Raw genomic sequence first — 8,466 nt, 5'->3', positions numbered from 1 at the left:
AAGCGTATGTAACCCGAGGTACCACTGTACAGTCATAGCTTGGATCCTGAACACCTTGCGAGTTGAACATTTTGGCTCCTGAACGGCGCAAACCCGGAAGCAAGTGTTCCGGTTTGCGAACGTTCTTTGGAACCCAAACATCTGGCCCTGCTTCTGACTGGCTGCAGGAGCTTCCCGCAGCCAATCAGAAACCACGCCTTGGTTTCCCACCGTTTTGGAAGCTGAACGGACTTCCGGAACAGATTCCGTTCAACTTCTAATGTACCACTGTACAGTCATACTTCTTGTTACGTCTGCTTCAGGTTAAACCTTTTCAGGTTGCGTCCCAAGGCGACCTGGAAGTACCGGAAAGCAATGTCCAGTTGCTCAAAATGATGTCACGCGCATGCGCAGAAGTGGTGAATCGCAACCTGCGCATGCGCAGACACAGGTTGTGTTCTGCTCATGTTGCGAACGGGGCTCTGGAACGGATCCTGTTCTCAACCAGAGGTACCACTGTATTTCCTGGCTTAATTGTTGATGTGATGGTTTTGTACACCAAAGGGAACAGGGACTCCTCAAGGCGGGCTGCTTCATCCTAGCGGTGAAGGAAGACGCAAAATGATGATGGTTCTTCCTGTCCTACTGTTGACCACCATCTTGTGGACTAAAACAGGTGAGTCTTTGACATGATGGTCATTTGCTCCTGGAACAACCTCCTTAGCTTGGAGAGGAGAAGACTGGCAGGTGAAAGGATGGCAACCTTCAAGTATCTGAAGGGCTTTTCACGTGGAAGATGGAGCAAGCTTGTTTTCTGCTGCTCCAGAGGGAAGGACCTGAATCAATGGATTCAAATTACAAGAAAGAACATTTCAACTAAGCATTGGGAATAACTTTCTGAGGGCTATTCGACAGAGGGATGGACCAGCTCAGAAAGTGGTGGATGTCCATTATTGGAGATTTTTAAGGTTGGAGAAGCCATCTGTCAACAACAACAACAACAACAACAACAACAACAACAACAACAACAACAACAACAACAACATATTTATACCCTGCCCATCTGGCTGGGTTTCCCCAACCACTCTGGGTCGCTTACAACACACATAAAAACATAGTATAATTTCAAATGTTAAAAACCTCCTGATACAGGGCTGCATTCAGAAGTCTTCTAAAAGTCAGATAGTTGTTTTTCACCTTGATATCTGGTGGGAGGGTGTTCCACAGGGTGGGTGCCACTACCGAGAAGGCCCTCTGTCTGGTTCACTGTAACTTGGCTTCTCACAATGAGGGAACCGCCAGAAGGCCCTCGGCGCTGGACCTCAGTGTCCGGGAAGAACGATGGGGGGTGGAGACGCTCCTTCAGGTATACTGGGCCTTTGAGGCCGTTTAGGGTTTTAAAGGTCAGCACCAACACTTTGAATTGTGCTTGGAAACGTACTGGGAGTCAATGTAGGTCTTTCAAGACCGGTGTTATGTGGTCTCGGTCCAGAATTCTTTGGCCCCAATTCCTGCATCGCAGGAGGTTAGACTAGATGAGCCTTGGGGGTTCCCTTCCAACTCTACAATTCTGTGATTTTTGTGGGCATCTTGGAAAGGAGCACAAGGACATGGTTTGATCCAGCAGCCAGCCACCCATGGTTGGTTGCTCAGATGCCCTCTAAAGAGACCTATTGGGGAGAGACCTGGGGATCCCTGGTCACCGTATTTTTCGCTCCATAAGACGCACCTGATCATAAGACACACCTAGTTTTTAGAGGAGGAAAACAAGAAAAAAAAATATTCTGAATGAAACAGTGGATGTATGATTCCTGTGGTTCATGCTATGGCCACAGACATGTGATTTGATGGTGAATTTGGGGTGACCCAATGCAAAGATCCTGAGGATCCATGTGGATCTGTGCTTTGTAACCACATTTTTGCACCATTGCAGCCCCAGGAAACAGTGGATACGTGATTTTTTTGGTGCAGGCTGTAGCCATGGACATCGTATTGTATCGTAAAACCTTTATTGGCATCACATGCAACATCCAAAACAAATCAATACAGAATTACCACTTCCCCAGTGGCACAAAACATTTGCTAAAAGAAAGGAGGCATTCGCTCCATAAGACGCAGACATTTCCCCTTACTTTTTAGGAAGAAAAAAGTGCGTCTTATGGAGCGAAAAATACAGTAGGTTGTTCTGGTACTTAGCCTGTTTCATTTGAAAGTCCCAGCGAAGACAGATTTCTCCCCCATCTTTACTGTGTGTGTTTTATTTTATTTTAAAAAGTTGCTTCTTTTTTGCAGCTTCTTCCCTGGAATGTTATACCTGCAATGAAACGAAATATTCTGGTTGTGACACTGTTGTGAACTGTTCTAAAACAGATCGCTTCTGCACGCGTTACACTGGTAAGTATGGGGAGGCTGAGTGTAGCCATTGCGCCTAGTATCCATCAGTGGCCCTCTCCTCCATGAATTTGTCTAATTCTTTTTCAAAGCCATCTAAATTGGTAGCCATCACTGCTTCATGGGGAAGTGAGTTCCATAGTTTAACTATGGATGCATGAAAAAGTATGTTATTTATTTGGTCCTTAGTTTTCCAGTGTTCATCTTCCCTGGATGCCCATGAATTCAAGGGTTAGGAGAGTGGGAGAAAAACTGTCTCTCTCCACTTTCTCCAGGTTATGCATTATTATGTTGCCTTTTGCTTGCCTTTTCTCGAAAATCAATGAAACAATAAAATTATAGCTTTCTGTGGGTTAAACCACAGAACCTAGGATTTGCCGATCAGAAGGTTGGCGGTTTGAATCCCCGTGACGGGGTGAGCTCCCGTTGCTCGGTCCCTGCTCCTGCCAACCTAGCAGTTCGAAAGCACACCAATGCAAGTAGATAAATAGGTATTGCTCTGGCGGGAAGGTAAACGGTGTTTCCGTGTGCTGCTCTGGTTTGCCAGAAGCGGCTTAGTCATGCTGGTCACATGGCCTGGAAGCTGTATGCCAGCTCCCTTGGCCAATAAAGCGAGATGAGTGCCGCAACCCCAGGGTCGTCCGCGACTGGACCTAATGGTCAGGGGTCCCTTCACCTTTAACCATGGCCCACGCAGGTGGTGCTGTGGGTTAAACCACAGAGCCTAGGACTTGTCGATCAGAAGGTCGGCGGTTCAAATCCCTGCGACGGGGTGAGCTCCCGTTGCTCGGTCCCTGCTCCTGCCAACCTAGCAGTTTGAAAGCATGACAAAGTGCAAGTAGATAAATAGGCAGTGGCGTAGCGTGGGGGGTGCAGGGGGGGCTGCCCGCACCGGGTGCAACATCTGGGGGGGGCGCACGCTCGAGACTCGAGTGCTAAAATCCACGGGTTAGGTGGCGCAAATTACTTGCCTTGCCCCGGGTGCTGACAACCCACGCTACGCCTCTGTAAATAGGTACCACTCTGGTGGGAAGGTAAACGGTGTTTCCGTGCGCTGCTCTGGTTCGCCAGAAGCGGCTTAGTCATGATGGCCACATGACCCGGAAGCTGTATGCCAGCTCCCTCAGCCAATAAAGTGAGATGAGCACCGTAACCCCAGGGTCGTCCGCGACTGGACCTAATGGTCAGGGGTCCCTTTACCTTTACCTTTAACCATGGCCCTTTCCCATCCTCTCCCTTTTAGAAACAACCTCTTCCACCGGCTATGCTGTGGAGCAACGCTGCTCCAACACTTGCTTGATCGCCAAGATTAGTTGGCCGTCGCTGTTTACTTTCACCTGCTGTCAAGAGGACAGGTGCAACGGCACAGTGAATGTAAGGTTTGGCATGCTTATGCTGGTGGTGCTGGTTGTCATCAGAGCTTTGATTTGACCAGGAACTGAGACCCCGGGTGGGCAGAACAGAACTAAGGCGAAGCCCCTGCCCAGAAAGCAAGTCATCTATCTCGGCGGCCAGTTTTAGCCAAGGCGCACAGAGTAATCCCACCACCAAAAAGGCCCTGTACCTTATTTTTTTTATTATTGCTGTGTTGCCTTCTGGACACTCTATTTCAGGGAGTAAAGTCTAGTACCACCTGTGGCAGACTGATGTACCAAAAGCTGGACTTCTGGGACAGTTTGGAGGTTTGGGTCAGCTTGTGGCCATCATGTCATGTCTGATAGCTCATGCCAAAAGAAAAAAGAGTAATGAAAAGACTGAACCCCTTCCAGGGAGATTTTAATCGTTATTCAGAAGAAAGGAGAGTTAAATGACAAACATCCCGAAGCAAAAGTTACATGGCTCAGTAGCTGAGCTTTGTGGGGATCATTGGATCTTCGGGAAATGAATGGACACTAAACAGCAAACTCTTCTAGAGTCAGCGTCGCCTTTTTGTACTTTTAAATGATGTGTGAGTTTTTCAGAAACTGCTAATAAAAGTTTTTTGTCCCATATATCTGAGGGGCTTCTTTTTGCTTCTTCCCAGTTCTGAATTCTGAGTGGTCTTGCGGCTACGGACACAATAATAATAATAATAATAATAATAATAATAATAATAATAATAATAATAAATAATAATAATAATAATAATAATAATAATAATTTATTTATACCCCACCCATCTGACTGAGTTTCCTGAGCCACTCTGGGCGGCTTCCAATCGAGTGTTAAAAACAATACAGCATTAAATAGTAAAAACTTCCCTAAATAGGGCTGCCTTCAGATGTATTTTAAAGATAAGATAGCTACTTATTTCCTTCACATCTGAAGGGAGGGTGTTCCACAGGGTGGGTGCCACTACTGAGAAGGCCCTCTGTCTGGTTCCCTGTAACCTCACTTCTCGCAATGAGGGAACTGCCAGAAGGCCCTCGGCGCTGGATCTCAGTGTCTGAGCTGGATGGTGGGGTGGAGACACTCCTTCAGGTATACAGGACCAAGGCCGTTTAGGGCTTTAAAGGTCAGCACCAACACTTTGAATTGTGCTCGGAAACGGACTGGGAACCAATGCAGATCTCTCAGGACTGGTGTTATGTGGTCCCGGCGGCCGCTCCCAGTCACCAGTATAGCTGCCACATTCTGGATTAGTACGGTGGTACCTTGGGTTAAGTATTTAATTCATTCTGGAGATCCGTTCTTAACCTGAAACTGTTCTTAACCTGAAGCACCACTGGAGCACAATTTTTGTTCTCATCCTGAAGCAAAGTTCTTAACCCGAGGTACTATTTCTGGGTTAGCGGAGTCTGTAACCTGAAGTGTCTGTAACCTGAAGCGTATGTAACCTGAGGTACCACTGTGGTTTCGAACAGTCACTGTTGATTTTTGGATCCCTGTACCACACTTGAATCAGTGCCTGAATGAGCTTCTCCATAGTCGTACAGTCTACAGCACAGAGGCGACTTTTGCATATAGTCCACAAATTCTCATTGGGATTTACGTCTGGGGAATTCCCTGGCCAATCAAGTACCTGCATTTGCTGCTCTGTCATGAATTCCTTCACCACTTTCGATGTGTGACAGGGGGCTAGGTCCTGTTGCAATATCCCAATACCATCAGGACACCTCTTTTCCAGCTCTAGAATAACTCTCTTTCGTAGAACCTCAATATATTGTGGCGAGCGCATCACTCCTATTGGCTGCAGGCTTCCGACACCATAATGATCACTTTTCGTGTTTGTTCTGAGCACAGGATGACGAGTAAGAGAGAAAATACGCTTTGTTTCAATTAATTTGCACAAGGATATAGGATATAAGTAATGGGCCCCGCCTGCTAGCCTGCTCCCTAAAATACCACTGGTTTGCTCATTTCTATATATAGGGTGCCTACATTCTGCATGTGCAAATGACTTTAGATACTTTTTAGGTCCATTAATTACCATATAGCATATATTCAACACAAAAAAGCGGCAATTTGTTGTTGACAAAGGACAGCTGGACATATAAAGGGTCCCATTACCTTCAATAGCTTAGGATCTCATCAACCCCCAATCTGGCCCTGACCACGATACCACTTTAAACTGTCATGGCTTCCCCCAAAGAATTCTGGGAGCTGTAGTTTGTTCAGGGTGTTCAGAGTCCTTAGGGGACTTCCATTCCCTTCAAGGAAGCACAATTCCCAGAGTGGTTCTACAATCAATCCATCTTCACAGGGAACTCTGGGAATTGTTCATTTTTTGCCCAGGTGTCTCCACCTTGCTTATTGTATTTAATCACAAGCGAGAGGAGTAAAGCTCCTGTCAATCAGAAGAGGAAAAGAACAGCAGTCATGCAAAGGTTGAAGAAAGAAGAAGGAATTCACCGTTCAGCCAGTTTCAGGTAAGTTGCATGAAACCGCCCAAGTCCTACTATTATCGTATTGTTCTGGGCAATTCAATATGAGAAAAATACCCTGACCGCACATGTCAGTTCACATTGTTGGTAAAAGAAAATGACAGCAGAGATGCTGTTTTCGTGGGCCTTCTAAAGCTCTCTGCGGGCGAATTTGCCTGTCATCTCTGTGGAAAGGTGTGTTCAGAACAGTTGTGTTGTTTTTTTTGAGGATTTTATTACAAAAGAAAAGGTCATCAGGCAACATATATGAATATAATCAGGTGACTGGGGATTGGAAAATTCATCAGCCAGCTCTATGAATAGCAAGAAGCCTTGCACTTTCCTTCATCGGGGTAGTGAGCAGTCGTAGGTCAAAAATACTTGTAAATGATAAGAAGATGCTATTGGCTAAAGCCATCAGCGCACCATAACGGCCTCTTGGTGGTTACCCAGAAGACAGCTCTTTGCTGGACTAGGCTCTCGAGCACCTACAGCCTTCTGACCATAGCTGTCAACTTACAGATTTGAAAATAAGGGACCAGCAGCCTTGAAAATAAGGGACCAGCAGCCAAAATAGGGACCTGCAGCCTCACCTGTTCCAGGCACTCCAGTCTTCCTGTCTTCCTGCAGTCTGGTCAAACTCATGCCGGTAGCTTCGAGAACACTGTCCAACCAACTTTGTAACCAGAGGTTCAACTGAATAGAATCTGAATCACATGCACCACAAGGCCTATGCAGCCTCAACTTAAGATGGCTCCCCGGCCTGGCTTTGCACTGCAAAGTTTGCAGCAGCACGTACAACAAAATGGCGTCCAGCATTCAAAAAACCCCTCAGCTTGCATTAACTAGCCACACACAAGGCATGCAAGCTCCACCCCCCCAGTCGTTCTTAGACTTCTTATTGGGTGAGCAACACAGCTGGAGCCTCCCTCCTCCCTGGCCGGCAGGGAGGGAGGGAGAGGAGCTGCTTCCTTTGAAATTTAAGGGACATCATTTAAGGGACATTTAAGGGACATCCATCAATAAGGGACAGCAGCGGGACATGGCGCTGGAATAAGGGACTGTCCCTTCAAATAAGGGACACTTGACAGCTATGCTGCTGATAGCTTATTATTTGCCAGCGATTAGGGGGTTCCTCAGCACCACAATGACTGAATCTCTACGCAGGAACATCTTGACAGATTTTGATTTCTTCTTGCCTTTCCCACTCTTGGGCACCTCTGTCCACATCTCCTTAACGTTTTCCAACACCATGTTGCAGTGCCTGTCAAAGGCTTTGACTCGGCCAAGCAGTTTCTTGTTGTTTCGACAGTTGATTAGCAACTGAGTATTTTTTTTAACGGACTGGGTGAGAACAGAAAGGGGCCCCGTGTTGAACTCTTCCTCCTCCCTCTTCTGCAGCTCCTCTGGGGTCATCTCACTCTTGGGCTTGTTTAAGAGGCTCAGGGCTGGGCCCTTCTCATCTTCCTAGCCGTTGACTCACGCGGCAAACTGCTCTGTCGCGGGTTTGCAAATGTGAGCGCCTTCCCAGCCTTCCACTTCCGGGGCATTTCCAAACCTGCCCGGCCGGCCCTTCGTGTTCAGAACAGTTGAAACGGACCGTATCCTAGATGGTGTCTTGGACTAATATCTGGATTTTCATTGCAAGAAAACAAAGCCCAAATCAAAGAGGTCCTCACATGGCTTACTAGTAGCACAGGTGAAAAGGATCTATGGGTCTTAGCAGACCACAAACTGAACAGGAGTCAGCAGAGTGATGCAGCAACAAAAAAAGTAAATGCTATTCTAGCCTGCATCAACAGAAGTACAGTGTCCAGGTCAAGGGAACTCATCGCACTACTCTATTCTGCCTCACCTGGAGTTTTGTGGACATCACAGTCTAAGAAAAATATTGACAAGCTGGAAGTCATGCAAGGTGTGGGAATGTTCAGGGAGGCAGGAGAGTGTTGGTTTCTATTTCCCTCACTGAGCAGTAACTGCAGTCACGGGACATTGTTTTGCATTCCACAGTCAGAGTTACTGTTGGATTCCCACGGGAATGGGAGACTGGATGTGACGTTCACTGGTTTCCTGTTTTTCACTGTTCTCTCGGTGTTCTTTGTTTCCGAGAGTCGTTGCTTCTCTGCTCTCACAGAGGCAAGATGCATGTTTGTATTCTCTCAGCATAGAGTGTAAATAAAAAAATTAAGAATGTAGCACATACTGCTTATCCTTCTGCTGTGTGACGACGCTCTGCTTGGGCTCAAGATAAGAC

The 8,466-nt window shown here is 46.8% G+C and overlaps 1 long non-coding RNA gene and 1 pseudogene across 2 annotated transcripts; one reads left to right on the top strand and one right to left on the bottom strand.

Annotated features, from left to right (window-relative positions):
* The first annotated feature begins 393 nt into the window (after positions 1 to 393).
* Positions 394 to 4,361, top strand: LOC307220572. The gene is made up of 3 exons (XR_013840934.1): positions 394 to 655; positions 2,272 to 2,373; positions 3,614 to 4,361. It is a non-coding gene; the product is annotated as an uncharacterized lncRNA (long non-coding RNA).
* Positions 4,362 to 6,453: 2,092 nt separating this feature from the next.
* On the bottom strand, positions 6,454 to 7,678 carry LOC307220562 (small nuclear ribonucleoprotein Sm D2 pseudogene; annotated as a pseudogene). The gene is made up of 2 exons (XR_013844033.1): positions 7,302 to 7,678; positions 6,454 to 6,700 (listed from the first exon to the last, which is right to left on the bottom strand). The product of XR_013844033.1 is annotated as a small nuclear ribonucleoprotein Sm D2 pseudogene (transcript).
* Positions 7,679 to 8,466: the final 788 nt, after the last annotated feature.

The sequence above is a fragment of the Podarcis cretensis genome, assembly GCF_951804945.1.
Source record: "Podarcis cretensis genome assembly, chromosome: 7".
NCBI lineage: Eukaryota > Metazoa > Chordata > Lepidosauria > Squamata > Lacertidae > Podarcis > Podarcis cretensis.
Note: the sequence above shows the minus strand (reverse complement) of the source record. Positions and strands in the feature narration are given on the sequence as shown.